Consider the following 21,354-nt stretch of genomic DNA (forward strand, 5'->3'; position numbering starts at 1 on the left):
GAATTCCCAAGTATACATAATAATTGCCAAAAAAATCAAATCATAACTTAAATATGAGTTTCTCATGGCCAAATTCTAGCAAGAACAAAACTACAAAGATGTCTCAAAATTTTTATAGCAAAAGTTAACATTTACTGTGGTATATTTTTGATGTTTGATGTGATGTGAGGTGAGATGTCTACAAAAGTGCCTAGTCTATGTTTGACCATTACTTACTGTTTTTCTCAACTGTAAGAAGTAGGCCTAAACTTAGCACCCAGTCCATCCCTTTATTCAGGCCTACTTTTTTTTTTTTTTTTTTTTTTTTTTGAGACAAGGTCCACTCTGTTGCCCAGGCTGGAGTGCAGTGGTATGATCTCACCTCACTGCAACCTGTGCCTCCCAGGCTCAAGTGATCCTCCCACCTCAGCCTCCTGAGTAGCTGAGATTACAGGCACCTGCCACCACACCAGGATATTTTTTGTATTTTTTGTAGAGACAAGGTTTCACTATGTTGCCCACGTTGGTCTCGAACTGTTGGACTCAAGAAATCCACCTACCTGGAGGCCTACTCTTAACATTTTCAGGCAAAGGCAAAAGTATAAATGGAGCCTCCTGCCCCATGCCCACCTTCCTTCCCATCCCACTTCATCCCAGACAAAGAAAAGCCTTGCACTAGTATCTATGTAGAGCTCAGTCCAGCCTCCCTACTTTGCCAAACAATCCTGTGAGTGTTCACCCCTGTGGCTCTTGTCCCCAGGGAGGCTTTGTAAGTAGGGGTGTGACAGCAGGGCCACAGTGGAGCCCTTTAAAGTATGAGGCCTGGGTAGTACCACTCTAACATTTCCATATTTCTATTATAGGATTTAGCACTATCTAAAATATTATTTTGCTTGTTTCATCTACTTTTAAAAAGATTTCTTACCACCACACTAAAAGAATACTCTTATCTATTGTACCTAGAATCACAGGGATTCTTATGCTAGAAGAGGATCTTGCTTATAGCAGATACTAAGTAAATATTTTTTGAAAAAATTAATTATTTTTGATTTTTTTTTATGAAACGATGGCATTCACATTGGAAAGAATAAAGGCTTTGCAGTTGAATAAACTTAAATTTAATTCTATCTCATCCCATTATTAGCCATGATTTTAGTAGGTGGGGATGAAATTAAAATCCGGCTCAAAGATTTTTTTTATTTTCTCCAAATTTCTATCTTTCAAAATTTTCCTGCCCTAGCGTGCTCTGTATATCAAACTGTGGTTTGCCACCTGATAGTGAGTTGTCAAAACAACTTGTAGTTCCCAAAGTGTGATCTATGGGGCCCTGGGGGTCCCAAGACTTTTCAGGAAATCTATGCAGTCAAAACTGTCATCATAACATTAAGATGCGAGTTGCCTTTTCCATTATGCTGACATTTGCACTAATGGTGGTACCACACTGTACCCAGTATTTATTCCTCACTGCTTTAGTTCACCGTTTCAAAGAAAAATGCCTTTCACTTTAAAATGTCCTAAAAAAACTGAAAAAGTATTATTATTCATCTCTCCTTTAGTATACATCTTTCTAATATTCTTTGTGACAAAATGGGAATAGTGAAGTAAGATGTTATCTTGAGAGAAATTATTCAATTCAGTTGCAAGCTGTACTAGGTACTTTTTTTGGTGGGACACCATTTTTACTTTCAAGAATGACTGACTCTATTGTTATGCAGACTAGGATATTTGGCTGAGATTTTCTTTAACATGAACAACGTTATTTTATATCATTTTTGCCCACCAGAAAGTTTAAGTTTCAAGGAAAACTAGAACTTCAAAAACCTTGTATCCAACACTGTGAGCTTGACAGCTTCCCGAAAACTTAATGACTCTTTGGAAGAGATCAATGGTGATATTAACAAATGTGATTTTTAACTATTATATAATGAAGTTTGCAAATATTTGGAAAATCTTCATAACTCAGTGAACCAATATTTTCCAAATGGCCAATGCATGATAATCCAAAATCATACATGGGTAAAAGATCCATTCACAGTACAAGATAAGTCAATTAATTTTAATGAAAATGTACTTGAAGTTTATTGACACAGTTTTAGATTCGATGCTGCAAGTAACTTTTAAGAAAGCTTTGTATGGTCCTCAGCAACTTTTTGTTTTTTTTTTTTTTTTTGAGACGGAGTCTCGCTCTGTCGCCCAGGCTGGAGTGCAGTGGCCGGATCTCAGCTCACTGCAAGCTCCGCCTCCCGGGTTCACGCCATTCTCCTGCCTCAGCCTCCCGAGTAGGTGGGACTACAGGCGCCCACCACCACGCCCGGCTCATTTTTTTTTTTTTTTTTTTTTGTATTTTTTTAGTAGAGACGGGGTTTCACCGTGTTAGCCAGGATGTTCTTGATCTCCTGACCTCGTGATCCGCCCGTCTCGGCCTCCCAAAGTGCTGGGATTACAGGCTTGAGCCACCGCGCCCGGCCGGTCCTCAGCAATTTTTAAGGGAGTAGAGTTCCTGAGATCAAAATGCTTGAGAGTCACTGATTTAATCAATTGTGACCAGCATTTTGAAAATGAAGTACAAAAGAACATTGTATTTTAATACTATTAAGGTCATATTTTAAATTTATCTTATGTTTTATATTATTATATATTGCATGGGTAAATATAGTTTTTTGAAACCTTTGTTTCAGTTATGCAAACACAAACATACAACATGTGGGTACTAGGGCACAAGATAAAATTTAGCTTTTACTCTTGCAGTAAAAAGGAAAAAAAAATAGATCATCTTTTTTTTATCTTTCTATGCCAAGATACTTGGCACTATGTCTGATACCTATACTGACTCAGTAAATATAGAATGAACTGCCTCTTTTCTCTCATTTTCCACATTTTGTATTAGCATATCCTAGCGCTTCTGGCTTCAAAACTTTCATTCAACTTTTCCCCTATAGTACATTCTTTTTTTTTTTTTTTTTTTTGAGAAGGAGTCTTGCTGTGTCACCCAGGCTGGAGTGCAGTGGCGCGATCTTGGCTCACCGCCTCCCGGGTTCATGCCATTCTCCTGCCTAGAGTCCATTCTTAACACAGACACTCGAGTAATCCTGTTACCTCTCTTTATTTAGAAGTTTACCTATTTTTGATATCAAGTTCCATCTTCTTTCCATTTGCTCATTCCTTGCTGTCTACCCTGGCCTCCCCCTTGTTCCTAGAACATGCAGGTGTATCACTAGGACTTAGATTTCATTATCATAAATTCTCCATTTGTATCAAGAACAATAAATGATCACCCCATACCATTGTTGCCTTTATCACCTGCTTCCATATACTACACTTTCCATCAGTGACATCATGTCTTTTCATGAGGCCTTCCACTATTCCCTTGAACTCTACATTGCCAATTGTACTCATCTTAGTACTGAATCAATGGTAATACTCATGCTTGTCATGAATCACCTTGACTACATGCTAATGAGAGGTTGGCAGAAAGCAGTTAAGAAACTGCTTGCATCTGGATATTTTTTTAAATCAGCTCTCAACATACACCAAGAGGGAAGTTTAGCTGAGATAATATGAAATACAGTAATAAGCCCAATACTATTTTCTGGAATGAAAAGCAAATTCTTCAGATGCACCAGTTCTAAAACAGACAGTAGGAAAGTTAGAAATGTGGATCAAGATTTTAAGGAAACAATTTTAACAAATTATTCCATGTCTAAATTGAGTGAGCTCTGAGATTGTTGATAAACTGATGCTAGGAAAAAAAATGATTAGGGAAACAGAGGTGCTGTCTCTCTAGTCTTTCCATCACATCAACCAAATTCTCAAAGTTCTTATTATTAATATTTTAAAAGCAACTGTATTAGGGTGTTCTTGCATAGCTATAAATAAATACCCAAGACTGGATAATTTATGAAGAAAAGTTTGATTGGCTCACAGTTCTGCAGGCTGTACAAGAAACAGAGCAGCATCTGCTTCTGGGAGGCCTCAAGAAGCTTCCAATCATGGCAGAAGGCAAAGAGGGAGCAGAATATCACATGGAGCAAGCAGGAGCAGGGTGGAGGGGTTGCACCACACTGTACAACAACCAGATCTCGCGTGAACTCTCTCACCCTCACGAGGACAGCATCAAAGGACTGGCGCTAAACCATTCATGAGAAATTCACCCGGATGATCTAATCACCTCCCATCAGGCCCCACCTCCAACACTGGGGATTACATTTCAACATGAGCTTCGGGTGGGGCAAATATTCAAACTATATCAGCAATTTTGAGTTTAGATGTTAAATTGACCAAGTAGGGTTAAAATTTTTTTTTAATTATTCTTCTATATTCTCTGAATTTATATATATCCTTCTGCCAAAAGGAGATAATAGTTAGAACAGCTGCTTTTCCTGGAATTAATATATAATCCTCAATTTAATTTCTGTGATAATAGAAAGTTGTTAAATAAATAAAAACTAATATTCCTACAGTATTTTTTTTAAAATCTTTTCAATATTGAAAGTAAAATTTACTTTCAAAACTACCATAATTCTTTCTTGCAAAAGTAGCCAGAAAATCAGAGAATAGATTTAATAGTTATTTACCAGATTGCAGCAAATGAAATGCTTTTTTTATACATGACTAGTAGTTCTATTCCAACCCCCAAATGATTATAAATCACATCCGATTTCTGCAACGTCTATTTCACATAATACTATAATTGTACTTTATGAATACTTTTATAAGCTTGGTTATGATTATAAATCACATCAGATTTCTGCAACGTTTATTTCACACGATACTGTAATTGTACTTAATGAATACTTTTATAGGCTTGGAGGAACAGAAAACAATGGTAGAAGAAAATTTTACCGCCGGGCGCGGTGGCTCAAGCCTGTAATCCCAGCACTTTGGGAGGCCGAGACGGGTGGATCATGAGGTCAGAAGATCGAGACCATCCTGGCTAACACGGTGAAACCCCGTCTCTACTAAAAAAATACAAAAAACTAGCCAGGCGAGGTGGTGGGCGCCTGTAGTCCCAGCTACTCAGGAGGCTGAGGCAGGAGAATGGCGTGAACCCGGGAGGCGGAGCTTGCAGTGAGCTGAGATCCGGCCCCTGCACTCCAGCCTGGGCGACAGAGCGAGACTCCGTCTCAAAAAAAAAAAAAAAAAGAAAATTTTACCTTATTTGTGATAAAAGAAATGACCAAAAAAGAGAAAGTGAGGGGAAAAAAATTAACAATCAGAATTAATATAAATTAATGTAAAAAAATACTGATTAAAATGGTTTAAGATAAAACAAGATCATCATAGAAAAAAAAAAAGACCAGTTTTCAAATAAGTCTGATATCCACTGATGTCAGCTTAAGCCCGGAACCTAGTCCTTCATCCTTAGTATGTTAATTGTTCCGCCTCACTCTAGAATATCACCAAAGTGTTCTCTTACCACTCTTAATCCCTGGCGTAGTCTGGAATTGTTTGTTTGTTTATTTGTTTGTTTGAGATGGACTCTCGCTCTGTCACCCAGGCTGGAGTGCAGTGGCAGGATCTCAGCTCACTGCAAGCTCTGCCTCCCTGATTCACGCCATTCTCCTGCCTCAGCCTCCCGAGTAGCTGGGACTACAGGGGCCCACCACCACACCTGGTTAACTTTTTTTTTGTATTTTTAGTAGACACGGGGTTTCACCGTGTTAGCCAGGATGGTCTTGATCTCCTGATCTCGTGATCTACTCGCCTCAGCCTCCCAAAGTGCTTGGAATGTTCTTTATCAACACAGGCAGTATAACTAAAATTATAACACAAAATTATAACTAAATCTGTTTTCACAGAAACAGAGACGTTGGGTCTGGGATAAAGGGATGCCCAAAATTGGGGCATTATTGCTCTAAAGCCCTTAGACAACACTTTCTAAGGTCCACATTTAACAAATCAGGTCAAGCTAATTCTGTATCCTAAATTTTCAATAAACACAAAAAGGGAACTTCTGCTTTGGGGAAGATTGAGTAGACATACTTTTGTCTATTTCTCCCCTGAAGTACAACTAAAATTTCTGACCATTATATATAAAACAAGCACAAAAAGACTCTGAACGTGGGAGAGAAGATGGCAGACTGGCTAGGGACATTGGAAGCAAAGAAAAATGTGGTGAGTTCCCTGCATTTTTTTTTATTTGCTTTTGCCTTATAGATCTCAGACTTAGAGCTGAAGAAACTGACTACATAGCAATGCAGATGATAACCCCCAACAAAAAGCTGCTCTCTCTAGTCAAAGAGCTAGAAAAACCAAAAATTCTTAGATAATAATCTCTCTGCTCAAGCCAGACACCACAGAAAAAAACTATGGCCCATTCCCACACAAGCCAGCAAAGGCCCAGTGGGAGCCTAGATTTCCAGTCTTGTACACCTCAAGCTAGGTGTCCAAACCACCACCTCACATTCCCCACTAGGGTGGTGTCAGATGGATGACAGTAGGAAACTGGTACTCTCACCCTCACCAGGAAGTAGAAAGCCTCTTCCCTTTCATAAGAGTCTGGCATTTCCTCTGCTTGCACTCACTCAGTCCTGCCACCCTGTGAAGAGGGTGCCTGCTTCTCCTTTGCCTTCTGCCGTGATTGTAAGATTCCTGAGGCCTCCCTAGCCATGTGGAACTGTGAGTGAAGTAAACCCCTTTCCTTTATAAATTACCCAGTCTTGGGTATTTCTTCATAGCAGTGGGAGAATGGTGTAATACAACAATCGACAGATGTCAACACTGAGCTAATAGAAATGTCAGAATTATCTGAAAAAAGGTTTTAAAGCAGCCATCATAAAAAGTATTGCTTCAAATGGAATAATAAACAGCAATAAAAAGCAAATAAAAGGAAATAAAGAAGTAGGAGATATAAATAAAAACCAATGTGAATTTTAGAACTAAAACAACAGAAGAATCCAATTGTAAAACTCAGTGGAAGGGCTCAGCAGCAGAACAGAGGGGACAGAAGAAATAGTCAATGAACCTGAAGAGATATCAATAGAAATTATACAATATGGATAACAGAGAGAAGAAAGACTAAACAAAAAGTGAATAGAGCCTCAGGGACCTGTGAGACCATAACAAAGGATTTAGCGTTATTGTAATTAGAGTTTTGAAGGGAGAGGAAAAAGACAGCAGAGCTGGTAAATACTCTAACAAACAATAGCTAAAAACATTCCAAATTTGACATAAGATATAAATGTACAGATTCAAAAAGTTAAGTGACCCCCAAAAAGGAGAAGCCCAAAGAAATTCATACCAAGACATATAATAGTCAAACTTGTAAAAACTAAAGACAAAGAAAAAAATCTTGAAAGCAGAGAGACAGAAATGACACCTTATCTATTAGGAAAAACAATTTAAATTTAAAGAGACTTTTCACCAGAAACCATGCAGGCCAGAAGGAAATAGAAAACATTTTTTCAAGTTCTGAAAGAAAAAAAAAAAAAAAGAATTATCAATCCCAAATCCTACACCCACCAAAAATATCCCTCATGAATGAAGAAATCAAGACATTATCAGATAAAGAAAAACTAAGAGAATTTATCACCAGCAGACCTACCTTTTAAAAATTCCTGAAAGAAGATTCCTAAACAGAAATAAAATGATAAGAGAAGAAATCTTTTTGAAAGATTACAAATAAAGAACACGGTAAGCAAAAATATGGGTAAATAAAGTAGACTTTTTTTTTCCTCTTGCGTTTTTTAAAGAATTCTGGCTGTTGAAGCAAAGATTGGAACAATCTGATGTGGTTATAAATATGGATTGTGGAAATATTTAAGACAAAAAATGTAAAAGCAGATATGATTTCTACACTTAACTCAGACTGGTAAAATTACAACATCAATAGGCTGTGGTAAGTTTTACATTTATATATACATAGTGGCTATATATATTTAATATATAAATATATATAGTGGCTATACATATTTAAAATATAAATATATATAGTGGCTATACATATCTAATATATAAACATATATAGTGGCTATATATATTTATGTGCATATATATACATAAATATGTGTGTGTGTGTGTGTGTGTGTGTGTGTATATACACATAGCCACTAAAGCAACCACTTTAAAAAGCTATACAAAGATATATACTCGAAAAAATGGTATGGGTACATCAGAATGGAATTCTAAAAAATGTTTAAGTTACTCACAGAATGGCAGGAAAAACAAAACAGAAAACAATAGAACAAACAGGAAAAAATGGAAGACTTGTTTCAACATATCAGTATTTACATTGAATATGCATGGCCTATATACACCCGTTAAAAGACAGAGATTGGAACAGTTTGTTAAAAACATGACCAAAATATATGCTTTTTATAAGAAACTCACTTCAAATATAACAATATAGGCAGATTTAAAGTGGAAGGATAGAAAAAGATAAACCACGCAAATATTACTCAAAGGAAAGTAGGACAGCTATATTAATATCAGATAAAGTAGACTTCGGGGCAAATAAAACAAAATGTACAATACCTTAGGTCTGCCTAGGTCTGATATTGTTCCCCCCAATCCATTTTCCTCAGTGTGGAAAGCATGTTCTTCCTAAAATGCAGATCCTGTCATGTCATTCCCTCGCTTGAAATCCTCCTATTCTTTTAGGATGAAGGCTGAACTCTTTATCAAGGCTTAGAGATGCCTCATGATTGTGCTCCTGACTGCTGTCTTGTCTGATTTCTAGCTTCTCCTCTAGGATTTAATGTATGCTTCAACCGTACTGAAACAAATAAACTTAGGTGCTGTGCTCTAGCTCAATATCATAACTTTGCAAATAACTTTGCAAATGATTTCCCACTGTGGCTTTTCCACTGTCTAGTTGGGTAATTAATTGAAGTTTTAGATAAATGCCATTTCTGCCACAAGTTTGTGTTCCAGACTAAGTTAGGACCCTGCAGCTATGTACTGCCATAACACCCTACAGTCATAACAGAACACTAGTCATAGCTTACTGTAATTGCATGTTTAATCACATACCTCCCCTCACTGCAGTAAAGGGAATGCTCAATACATATTAACATTTATCCATACTCCCTCCTTTCCTTTGATTTTCTGAATGTAGTCCACCTCCTGAGAGTCACTGCAGCATCTTTGATTCTGAAATGTGTCCTTTCCTGTTAAGTGATAGGCTATGATGAATTATTTGACGGTAGGAGCCATGCCATATTCATCCATTTATCCTTACCTTCTGGCCCATAGTAGGTGCTCAGTAAACATTAATCATATGAACAAATGCATAAGTACATAAACAAATGAGTAGAATTAATACCAGAAAACAAAGCAGACCATTGAATATAGATATGGTTGTCATTGATATGTAATATAATAATAACTTTTCCTTTTAATTTTGAAAAATTAAAAGCTGCCAAAGAGTTGAAAGAATAGGACAATGAACACCTATATAACCTTCACTCAGATTTACCAATTGTCAACATGTTCTCAGATACAATTTTCCTCTCTATATATGTATTTATTTTTCTAAAACATTTGAAAACACATTGTAGATGTCAAAACACTTCACTCTTAAATATGTGGGCACATATGTCCTAAGAAAAAGACATTCTCCTTTATATCTACAATGTAATTACCACACCCAGGAGAGTTAATAACAATTCAATAATATCATCAAATATATGGTCAATATTTAAAGTTTCCCATTTTTTAAATAGTATGCTTACTTGTACTTTTTAAATAGAGAAATTAATAAAAGTTTATGCACTGTATTTGGTGTTCATCTGTTTTTAGCCTTAAAGTAATTTAAAAATAAATAGCAATATGGTTAATGCTTACAATTTCAAGGCTGGGCTTCTTGGAGTGGTTACATAGTACAATATATTGATTGAAGAGGAGTCACTATGTCCAGAATTCGATTAATGTATTTGCATGTTCAGAAACTTAACATTATTGTCATCAAAAAATCATGCTCTGAGAGATAGATATAAAGTACCTACTTGTCAACTTACCTCCTTATTTTCTACTGTATCTAGTTGCTACCTTCCACAAGGCAATCTACTTTTGCTCATAAACAGTTCTGTTACTGTTATGTAACAGTAGGCTCACTGCAGCCTCAACTTCCTGCGCTCAAGTGAGCCTCGTGCATCAGTCTCTCAAGACCACAGACACGCACCACGCCACCACACCCAGTAGTTTTTGTATTTTTTGTAGAGACAGAGTCTTGCCATGTTGCTCAGGCTGGTCTTGAACTCCTGAGCTCAAGTAATCCTCCTGCTTTGGCCTCCCGAAGTACTGGGATTACATGCATGAGCCACTGTGCTTGGCCCAAAATTTTCAATCACCGCTGAGCACTGAGACAGACCCACCTGGTGTTTGTCTTCCATGAGTTGACTCATTTAAGGAAGACGACTCTGCCTAAGTGAGATGATGTTATAATATGATAGTCACCTGTCCCTAAAAGAGGATGCATTTTGGAATCAGGAATGATATGGGGCTGCACCACATGAGCAAGTTGTTTGGTCTCCAAGTGGCTGACTCTGAATCCTCACTATTGTGTTACAAACTAGAGTCTCCCTGCCATCTTCAGAAGAGATGAGGCAGGACATTAAAAATATGGTCTCTTTCTTGCCTGTGTCAGCAAATCTTCAGATAGGAAATTGTTTTTAATTTCCTTGGCCTAAAAGGAAGAATTAGTTTCCTCATCTGGAATGAGTGTCATTATGAAATTATTATTAGCTTTGCTTTAGTAAATTATCTATAAAATATGAGAGAGAAGGTTTGACTGTAAACCTAGTTTCAGCACACAGGTTCAACTATGACATCTTTTTAATAGCTTTATTGAGATATAATTTGTGTACCATACAATTAAACCATTTAAAGTGTACAACTCTTTGGTTTTTAGTATGTTCACAGTTATACAACCATCACCACAATCAATTTTAGAACATTTTCATCACACTGAAAAGAAATCACATGTTTATTATTAGTCACTCTCCATTTCCTCCCATTATGCTTTAACTTAGCATAATGTTTTCAAGATTTATTCACTTCGTAGAATCCATGTTGTTGAAGCATCAGTACTATATTCATTTTCAGACAGAATAATATTTCTGCGTATTGAATATATAATATTTTGCTTATCAGTTGACAGACTTTCGGTTGTTTTCACATTTTGCCTATTATGAATACTGCTGCTATGAAGATTTATGAATAAATTTTTATTTGAGCGTATGTTTTGCTTTCTCTTGGGTATATAACTAGGAGTGGAATTACTGGACCACATGGTTACTCTTTTTAACATTTGAAGGAAGTACCCAGCTGTTTTCCAAAGTGTCTGTGTACCTTTCCACAAGCAATGTATGAAAATTCTAATTTCTCTACACCTTTGCCAACCCTTGTTATGATTTGTCTTTTTGATTATAGTCATTTTAGTAAATATAAATTGGTGTCTCATTGTGGCTTTGATTTTTATTTTTCTAATGACCGATGGTGTTGAGCATCTTTTCATGGGCTTTTTGTCATTTACATGTCTTCCTTAGAAAAATGTCTATTCAGATTATTTGCCTATTTTTCAGTTGGGCTGTCTTTTAATTGTTGAGTTCTCAGTGTTCTTTTATATTCCAAATTCAAATCCCTTATCAGATGTAATGATTTGCAAATATTTTCTTTCTTTCTGTTTCTCTTCACTTTCTTGGTATGGTCCTTTGAAGCACAAAGTGTTTTTTATTTTGAATAAGTCTAATTTATCTATTTTTTTTTTGTTTGATTCCTTGTGTGTTTGGTGTCATATCTAAGAAATCATTGCCTAACAACAGGTCACAAAGGTTTATGCTTATTTTCTTCTAAGGGTTTTCTAGTTTTAGCTGTGACATTAGTCTTTGATCTATTTTAAGTTGATTTTTTATATAGTGTGAGCTAGAAGTTCAACTTCATTCTTTTGCAGGTTGATACCCAGTTGTCCTAGCATCATTTGTTGAAAAGAATATTCTTCCTCCATTAAATTGCTTCAATGTCCTTGTTGAAAATCAGTAAATCATAGATATGAAGCTATATTTTGGCTCTCACTTCTATTCCATTCATCTACATGTCAAATTTTATGCCAGTTTCATAATGTCTTGATGATTGTAGCTTTGTAGCACATTTGAAATTGCAAAATGTGAGTACGCTAATTTTTTTCTCTTTTAAGACTATTTTGACTATTATGGGTTCTTTCAATTCCCATACGAATTTTAGAGTTGGTTCATCAATTTCTGCAAAAACGTGAGCTAAGACTTTGATAGGGGTAGTAATGAATCTCTAGATCAATTTGGAAAGTATTGTCTTCTTAAAATATTGAGTCCTTCAATCCATGAACATGATATATCTTCCCAGTTATTTAGGTCTGTTAACATTTCTTTCAGCATTATAAATGAGAATGTAAGTTTTGCACTTATTTTGTAAAATTTATTTCTGTTTTATTATTTTGGATGCTATTGCAAATAGAATTGTTTTCTTAATTTCATTTTCAGATTGTTCATTACCATCATATGGAAATATCACTGATTTTTATATATCATATATTGATTTTTGTATTTTGTTTAGTTATACTTCACTGAACCATGTTTTTGGTATCTCAATGCAACAGTTTTTATTCTTTGTGTAACCCATGGAAATAATTTTATTTTTCTTTTGGAACTGAAATATATAGTTGTTTCATTTGCTAAGTAAAATTTTTTATGAAATTGGAGCAGCATATGTTAGGACTTCAAAATCTGCATCCAAATATTTTAAAAGCTTCTGTAGTTATAGGCTGCATATTGGGCATCAGTGGGGACCTTAGTGCACATTTTACAGAGTTTTAAAATGCAAACTATTTTTTAATCTAAAGTACTTTTTATGTAAAGGATTTCATTGATCCTTAAGTACTTGTTAAAGAAAGAATTTGATCAAAATGATAGTACAATTAGATCAAATATACATTTAGAAAATAATTAAGACCATTTGGTTTCACTGAACAATGAACAACCAGCTTATTATTTCTGTATTAGTTCTTTTACTTATTTGACCATCCAATGATAATCTATTATGTGCCTACAACTCTAGTTAGAGAAGCAGAGATGAGGCAATGTTCTTTTCGTCAAAGATCTTACGGTCTAGCATCTGTTGTAACTGGAAACCCCAAATTACTGTAGCTAATAAGTTTCTAATAAGCATAAATAATTATTAATAAACTTACTATTAAACATTTCTTAATCTTTCAAATACTATACAGAATACCTAAGAATAATATCTCTCAGCACAATTTCCCAGATATTTGAGGCAGCGACTTGGTGAACAAAATCTATATATAAGAAAAAAGTTTAAAAGGTATATAGCACAATTTTATAGTTTTGGGGTTGTGATAGCATGGCCATTGTGCAAATTTGGACTGCTCCATTTTTTAGAATAAAAGAATCAGAAATAATAAGAGAATCATTCCACAGGTCCATCTAAAAGTAGAAATAGTCTCTGAAAAAGGTAAATCTAGTATCATTTGCAGTTTAGCATAAGCCAGGAAGTGACCACTAAAAGATCCTTTTGAAATTTCCTGAACCTTTGCTCCTGCCCAACATATTATCTGTTTGTTTCTCTATAGTGAATATCAATAAAACCCTTAAAATGGAAAGAATTACCAGGGAAGGGAGATCTGAGAGATACATGCTTTTGCATGGCTGGCCCTGGAGAGACAGGAGCCACAAGGGAGAGGGCACAGCCCCTGAACTGAGGAGGCTGTTGAGGAGTCCCTTTAAAAGAGGTCTCTAGGCTGGGTGCGGTGGCTCATGCCTGTAATCCCAGCACTTTGGGAGACTGAAGCGGGCAGATCACAAGGTCAAGAGTTCGAGACCATCCTGGCCAACATGGTGAAACCCCATCTCTACTAAAAATACAAAAATTAACTGGGTGTGGTGGCATGCACCTGTAATCCCAGCTACTCAGGAGGCTGAGGCAGGACAATCGCTTGAACCCGGGAGGCGGAGGTTGCAGTGGGCAGAGATGGCGCCACTGCACTCCAGCCTGGCGACAGAGACAGAATTCATCTCAAACTAAAAACTAAACTAAACTAAACTAAACTAAAAAACAGGTCTATAGGGCAGTGGTCCATGACCTTTTTGACACCAGCGACTGCCTTCATGGAAGACCATTTTTCCGTGGACGGGGTGGTGGGTGGAATGTTTTCAGATGAAACTGTTTCACCTCAGATCATCAAGCATTAGATTATCATAAGGAGCACACAACCTAGATCCCTCACATGCAGAGCTCCCAATAGTGTTCGTGCTTCTATCAGAATCTAATGCCGCTGCTGATCTCACAGGAGGTGGAGCTCAGGTGATAATATTAACTTGCCCACCACTCACCTCCTGCTGTGTGGCTGGGCTCCTAACAGGCCACAGACTGGGGTTGGGAACCCCTGCTCTAGAGGTTTACTCCAGCTCCTGTGCTCCTACTTATTTATTTTCACATGTATTTCCATCTCTCAGGGGAAAATATTTAATTTTTTCTTCAAGACTGTATTTCCGTGAAACCCCTGCCTTATGTGCTGATGAATTCAGGAAAAGCAAACAAAAAACAAACTCATTTTTTCCTTATGGAATAGATCACTTTGGATTACATAGCAAAGGTTAACATTGATAGAGTGCATATCCTATGCCAGACACTCTATATGCGCTATTTTACTGAATCTCCTAGGAGCTCTATGGCGTATGGTATGTCCTGCAATTGTACTCAATTTGCAGAAGATGGAAGTGAATTGTTTAGTGTCCTTGGTCATACAACTACTGAGTGCTATGTCTAGGAATCAAAGGCTTCATAATCTTAAAACATAACTGCCTTGAAACTTCTTTCAAGCCGTTTCCTAATCCTGCTTTTCTAATGGCTGTCTTGTTTACTGAATTCATCAGTACTTTGCTTTCTTGGCTAATATGATTTGCCCAAGTAGTACACAGACTGTAAGCCTCCCAGCCTCTGGTAAAGCAGTAATGCCAAGGGACTTATTGCCTCAGAGAGCAGCTGTGTTATTTTCTCAAGTCACGATATTCCCCCAGGTCTCCGCATATTTGTCTGTGAAACTCAGGAGTTAGATTTGATTATCTTTGAGCTCAAGGATTCTGTTGCTGATTTTCCGTTCTGGGAAAAATTATAGACGTCACAAATGCTTCCAGAGTATAATTGATTAAATCTCACTAGATCATTTTTGTTCCAGAACAAGGTCCAGAATGACCTTGTTCAATAAGAGAAAATTTTAAGGCCATTAAGAGAAAAATTTTTTCTTATCAAATCTTCTTTTAGGCAGTTAGGAAAATAAAAAATGTAAGCCTGAAAAAAATAAAAAATTTTGTGGTAAAATATATAAAACATAAAATGTGCATGTTAACCATTAGGCACACAGTTCTTTGTCGTTAAATATATTCATATCATTATAAAACCATCACTATCATCCTCTTCTGCCATCATCTTCCCTACTGAAACTGTAACCATTAAACACTAACTTCTCATTTCTCCCTCCTCCCAGGCCCTGACAGCCATATTTGATTTTCTGTCTCTATGAATTTGACTCTTCTAGGAACCTCATCTAAAAAAATGCAATCTTTCTCCTTTTGTGACTGGCTTATTTTATTTACCATAGTGTTTTCAAGTTTCATCCGTATTGTACCTTGTGTCAGAATTTCCTTCCTGTTTAAGGCTGAATCATATTCCATTGTACAGCATGTATACATACAGAATTTTGCTTATTCATTCATCTGTTGATAGACACTAGGGTCGCTTCCATTTTAGCTATTGTGAATAATGCTGCTACGAACATGGGTGTACAAATATCTGCTTGAGTCCCTGCTTTCATGTTTCAAGGGTATATATCCATGTGGCATTTATATTTTGTGATAATCCTATGATAATTTTTTTTGAAGAACTGCCATGCCATTTTCCACAGTGCTACACCATTTACATTTCCACCAACAATGCACAAGGGCCCCCATTTCTCCACATCCTTGCCAATACTTGCTATTTTCTGTATTTATTTTGTTTTTGTTTTGACAATAGCTATGCTAACGGGTGTAAGATGGTATCCCATTACGGTTTTCATTTGCATGTCCCTAATGACTAGTGATGTTGAGCATCTTTTCATGGGATTGCTACTTGTATATCTTTGTTGAAGAAATGTCTATTTACGTCCTTTGCCCATTTTTAATTGGGTTATTTGGTTTCTTGATCTTGAGTTGTTAAAAACTACTATAGTTTGAATGTGTCCCCTCCAAAATCCATGTTGAAACTCAATTCCCATTTTGGTGGCGTTAAGAGGTGGGGCCTTTTGTAAAGTGAAGAAATTCATGAGGGATCCACCTTCAAGAATGGATCGGTGCCTTATAAAAGGGCTGGAGGAAAGTAGTTTAGGTCTTTTGTTCTCCTGCTCTTTCACCACATGAAGATATATATACAGCATCATGCATGAGAAATGGGCCTTCACTGCTTGCTCTTACTCTTGGGCTTCTCAGCCTTCAGAACTGTGACAAATTTATGTTCCATATGAATTACCCAGCTTATGGTATTTGGTTACAGCAACACAAATGGACTAAGACAGTAAGACAGGAGTTTCTTTTCAAAGATATTCTTGATGTCAATCCTTTATCAGATATATGACTTGCAAGTATTTTTTCCCATTCTGTGGGTTTGCATTTTTCATTGCATTGCTAGTATCCTTTTGTGTGCAAAAATTTTTAATTTTGATGAAGTCCAACTTACCTGCTTTTTAAATTTTGTTTCTTGTGTTTTGGTGTCATATCCAGAAAGTCATTGCCAAATTCAGCATTATGAAGAGTTTTTAAAAATTTCTTCTATGAGTTTTATAATTTTTATCAGTTATATTTAGGTCTTTGATTCATTTTGAGTTCATTTTTGTATATGGTGTAAGATAAGTCTCCAACTTTCTTTCTTTCTTTCTTTCTTTCTTTCTTTCTTTCTTTCTTTCTTTCTTTCTTTCTTTCTTTCTTTCTTTCTGCATGTGGATATTCCGTTTTCTCAGCATCATTTATTGAAAAGATTGTTTTTTCCCATTGAATGGTCTTGGCCCACTTGTCAAATATATGCAAGTTTATCAAATATATGCTTGTGAAATACACACTTGACCATACATGCAAGATTTTACTTCTGGTCTGTCTATTCTACTCCATTCCTCTATGTGTGTGTCTTTATGGCAGTACCACACTACATTGATTACCATGGCTTTATAGTAAATTTTAAAATCAGAAAATATGGGATCTCCAAACTTGTTCTGAGGCAAGATTGTTTGGTTATTCGAGAAAAGTTAACTTTTTCATGTGAAAGTAAATGAACTTAAAAGTATGATTAAAATAAACATTTTATCACAGGAATACAATTACATATTTTATTCATGAATGAATGGGACCTTGTTGTCAAGGACCTATTTCTCTGGTGGGAGAGATGTGTTCTAAATGAGATACAAAGTAAACGTGAAGTAAAAGAAACTAACAACCAAGCAAATTTCAAAGAAGTAAGAAATTATTTCTGCTGAAGGTTAACAAAGAACATTTCCTTAAGGAGGAAGTGAAATTTGAACTCAGTGCAAAGAAACTTAGAAAGTCAAGTGGGGTAGGGGTATATTTGTTAATTAATTTGTTATTCTACTTTGTAATTCTACTTTAGTTCTATATGCAATGTTGGATACTTCTAATCTGTTTTTACATTATTTTTAAAGCTGTGGTTAAAAAAGAAAGCTCAAATAACTCCTTACATAGTATCTATAATTTGTCTTTTCATGTACTTTTCCAACTTTGAAAAAGAATTCCACAAATGTTTTCAACATGCTTTCAGAATTAATGATTTTTAAAGTCTCATTTTAAAAGGTTTATTTTGAGTTTCTATTTGGGATGATAGAAGAGTTCTAGAAATAGATCGTGGTGATGATTACACACATTTTAAATGTATGTAGTGCCACTGAATTGCAAACTTTAAAATGGTTAAAATGAAACATTTTGTTTTATCTATTTTACCACTATTTTTATAGAGACTACTTCACTGTCTCAGATATAATAATATTTTATGAAATGAAAACGTCCTTAGATGTTGTCTAGAATAAAAAGAAACTATTATGTGTGTAGTTGACTACCTATGGGAAGTTTGAAACTTATTATAGGGAACATGGAAATATTGATAATTCCTGCTTTTATGGGTGGATTTATGCTTCAAGGTAGGGAAACTGATGATGTGGCACTGCAAATAAATAAAAAAGCATCCAAGACATTCTGGAAAGTAAACTGGAAGATTTTTGTTTGTTTGTTTTGTTTGAGATGGAGTTTCACTCTTGTTGCTTGGGCTGGAGTGCAATGGCATGATCTCGGCTCACCACCACCTCCACCTCAACTGGAAGATTTTTATGTAAATTATACGTTGAAAAGCAACTTAAGAGGAAAATGATTATTTAATTTCTCCAGATAAATACCAGAAGATATATACCCAAATTGGAAAGTCAAGTAGATTGAGTAATTTTTCAAATGAAAATGAAGAGTTTTCATAAAGATTTTGCTGCAAAAATGCACAGGGCTTGAAGAGAGAAGTCAATCCAGGCCTGGTGACCAACTGGAAAAGACCCCAGAGATCTTTGGCTTTTCCTCAGCTCTATGAACTCTCTCTCCCTTGTGGGTTCTTTCAAAGATAAATCATAATCCTGAACATCAGATCTCCTTTTCTTGGTAGTTTCCAAGCAAGCATTCTAGATCAAAATGTCACAAGGACCTAGAAAGGATTATTCAGCTCTTTAAAACAATGGCAGATTGCCTGAGATGAATAAGGCTGTGAGGCACTGCTTCTACTCCACAGTCGACCTTTAGAATGTGCTCCTTTCAAATTTCTTCTGCAGAAGTAAAGAGTAGCTCTAAGTTTGACTAGATTAGGAGCATGCCTATGTTTACCAAATATTGGTTAAGACCTACTTTGTGTGATGTAGAAAAAAAAAATGAATGAGACAAGGAGGTCACTGCCTTCAAGGAGCCTTGAGGAAAAAAATAGGAGAGAAACTGACATAATAAATGTTTGCAAAGCAGGTCAATAAGTATTAGACTCATGGTGTGTTCACTCATTCAGTGATCACTGATTAAGCATCTTCCATGAACTGTTACTGGTTCTAGGATATGGGCTGATATAAACAGATAACATGCACTTGTGCAACTACATATAGAAAACTGAAAGTACACTGCAACCAGAGAAATGAAAAGGAGCAAGAGCCCTGGATAAATAACATGCAGCATTTATTGAACCTTTTCCATATTTCGGTCACTTTGCTTTTAACTCATCTATTCCTCATCAAATTTTTTGAAATAGGAAAAAGATCCTCACTTTATAGTTGAGGACACTAAGGCTTAAAGAGTTTAAGTAATTCACTCACATAATTACGTAATTTCCAGAAGTATTTTTGTCAAACAAATATAATCTGATTTTTGTTGTTTTTAAAATTAGTATCTACATGACAGAAAAAGAAGATATATGAAAAAAGTTCCTATGGACATACTGTAAATATGGTTTCCTCTGGGTGATAAAACTGAAAGAGAAAATAGATGATCGATTTTTACTGTTTGTTTCTGACATAGTTTGATTATATTTCCCCACCCAAAACTCATGTTGAATTATAATCCCCAATGCTGGAGGTAGAGCCTCGTGGGAGGTGTTTGGATCATGGCAGTAGATCTCTCATGGCTTGGTGCTCTTTTGCGAATGAGTGAGTTTTCACAAGATCTGGTCATTTAAAAGTGTGTGGCACCTCCCCCACCCCACTTTCTCTCTCTCTGTCTCCTGTTTTGGCCCTGTGATGTACCTGCTTCCACTTTGCCTTCTATCATGAGTAAAAGCTCCTTAAGGCCTCCCCAGAAGCAGAGCAGATGCTGGAGTTATGCTTTCAGTGTACAGCCTGCAGAACAGTCAGCCAATTAAACCTCTTTTCTTTATAAATTACCCACTCTCAAGTATTTCTTTTTAGTAATGCAAGAATGACTTAATACAATTTCTTAATGATGTTTTGAATATTTTTATTACAACTGTCATACATTATTTTGTAGTAAGAAAAATGTTTTGTTTTAAAAAATGGGGAGATGGGGAGTTCTCTAAAGTCACACAGCAAGAGTTATTCAAACTCTGGGTTGTGTTTTTGTTTTTGTTTTTGTTTTTTTTACTGGAAATGTTATATCCTTAGGCACCACATTGTTTTGCATCCAAACCCCCATATAAAATATGTATAAGCTTCTACCTGCTTTACCTTCTGTAGGACAGTTCTCTGGGTGCCCCCTTGGACAAACCCCATTCTTCTGCCCTTTTCCCTTTTAGTTCTCAAGAATAACTATAGAATGTGCTGGGATAAAGAGGAGCTAGCCCAAATAGCTCTGGCTTGTTCCAACCCCCCGGAACAGGATGTTCTTTAATACTTTAGCTCAGCATGTCATGACCCCCTGGGGCATAAAACCAGGGAAGGCTGCTTTCTGGGGTTTCTCAACTGCCTTGGGCAGCTTTCCTGAGCCATGAAGAACTGGCTCACAATGAATCCCAGGTTTCTGTAAACTCTTGCTGCTATCTATAATAAAATATCTAAATATAACTTGTGTGAGGGGTATTCTGTCTCACTAGATTCAGACAAGTTGGTAATCAATGCACAGTGAACCTGTTTCACAACCCTTTTTTAATAATTCATCAGATATAGTTCTAGAGGTCCTGCATGATGACAATAAAACTTTGTTAATTGAAAGAAAATTAAAAAGCTCTTAACTATGTTAATGTTCAAACATTCCTACTAAGTCTTTACAGCCTGGTAATAGTGGTCCCTTAGGAGGCCTGAGTTGCAGAGATCTTGCCTTGTGAGAGACATAAAGCAGACATTATGCTCAAAGAGTGCACAAGAAGTTCTGTATCATTCTTTAGTTGTTACTTTGGTTTGGGTTTTGTTTTCCTGACAGCAATTAATCTATACCATTCTCCAGGAATTATTTACTACCACTTCCATAATGAAGGGAGCGAGAAAAGAAGGAAGCAAATGGGGCAAGAGTCTTTTACATTTGTGAATTTATATTCTCTGTAGAAAAACAAGTCTATTTCTTCTGTCTCCTCCATCTAAGCTAGGTTAGAGTTATCTTCCCTTAGAAATCATAATAATGGGAAAATGAAACAACTGACATTCAATTGAAGCAAAAAAAAAAAAAAATCCGTGAGTACTAAGTTTGAGAAGCTTGTTGTTCATTGGTTCTAACCACGAAGTGATTAGCTTTCTATAGTTGTCAGAAGAAGGATTTTCACTGGATACAAATATTTAAATGACTTATTAATGGAAAAACCAAACTAGAGATTTCAGGATATGAGATGTGGCTTCAAAATAGCAGTAAGAACATTTATTAAATGTTCAACTTTTTAATGCATTAA

At 36.0% G+C, this 21,354-nt stretch overlaps 1 pseudogene; it reads left to right on the forward strand.

Annotated features, from left to right (window-relative positions):
• The first annotated feature begins 351 nt into the window (after positions 1-351).
• Positions 352-7,064, forward strand: LOC144340603 (activating signal cointegrator 1 complex subunit 1 pseudogene; annotated as a pseudogene).
• The last annotated feature ends 14,290 nt before the right edge of the window (positions 7,065-21,354 follow it).

This window comes from Macaca mulatta, chromosome 4 (genome assembly GCF_049350105.2).
Source record: "Macaca mulatta isolate MMU2019108-1 chromosome 4, T2T-MMU8v2.0, whole genome shotgun sequence".
NCBI lineage: Eukaryota > Metazoa > Chordata > Mammalia > Primates > Cercopithecidae > Macaca > Macaca mulatta.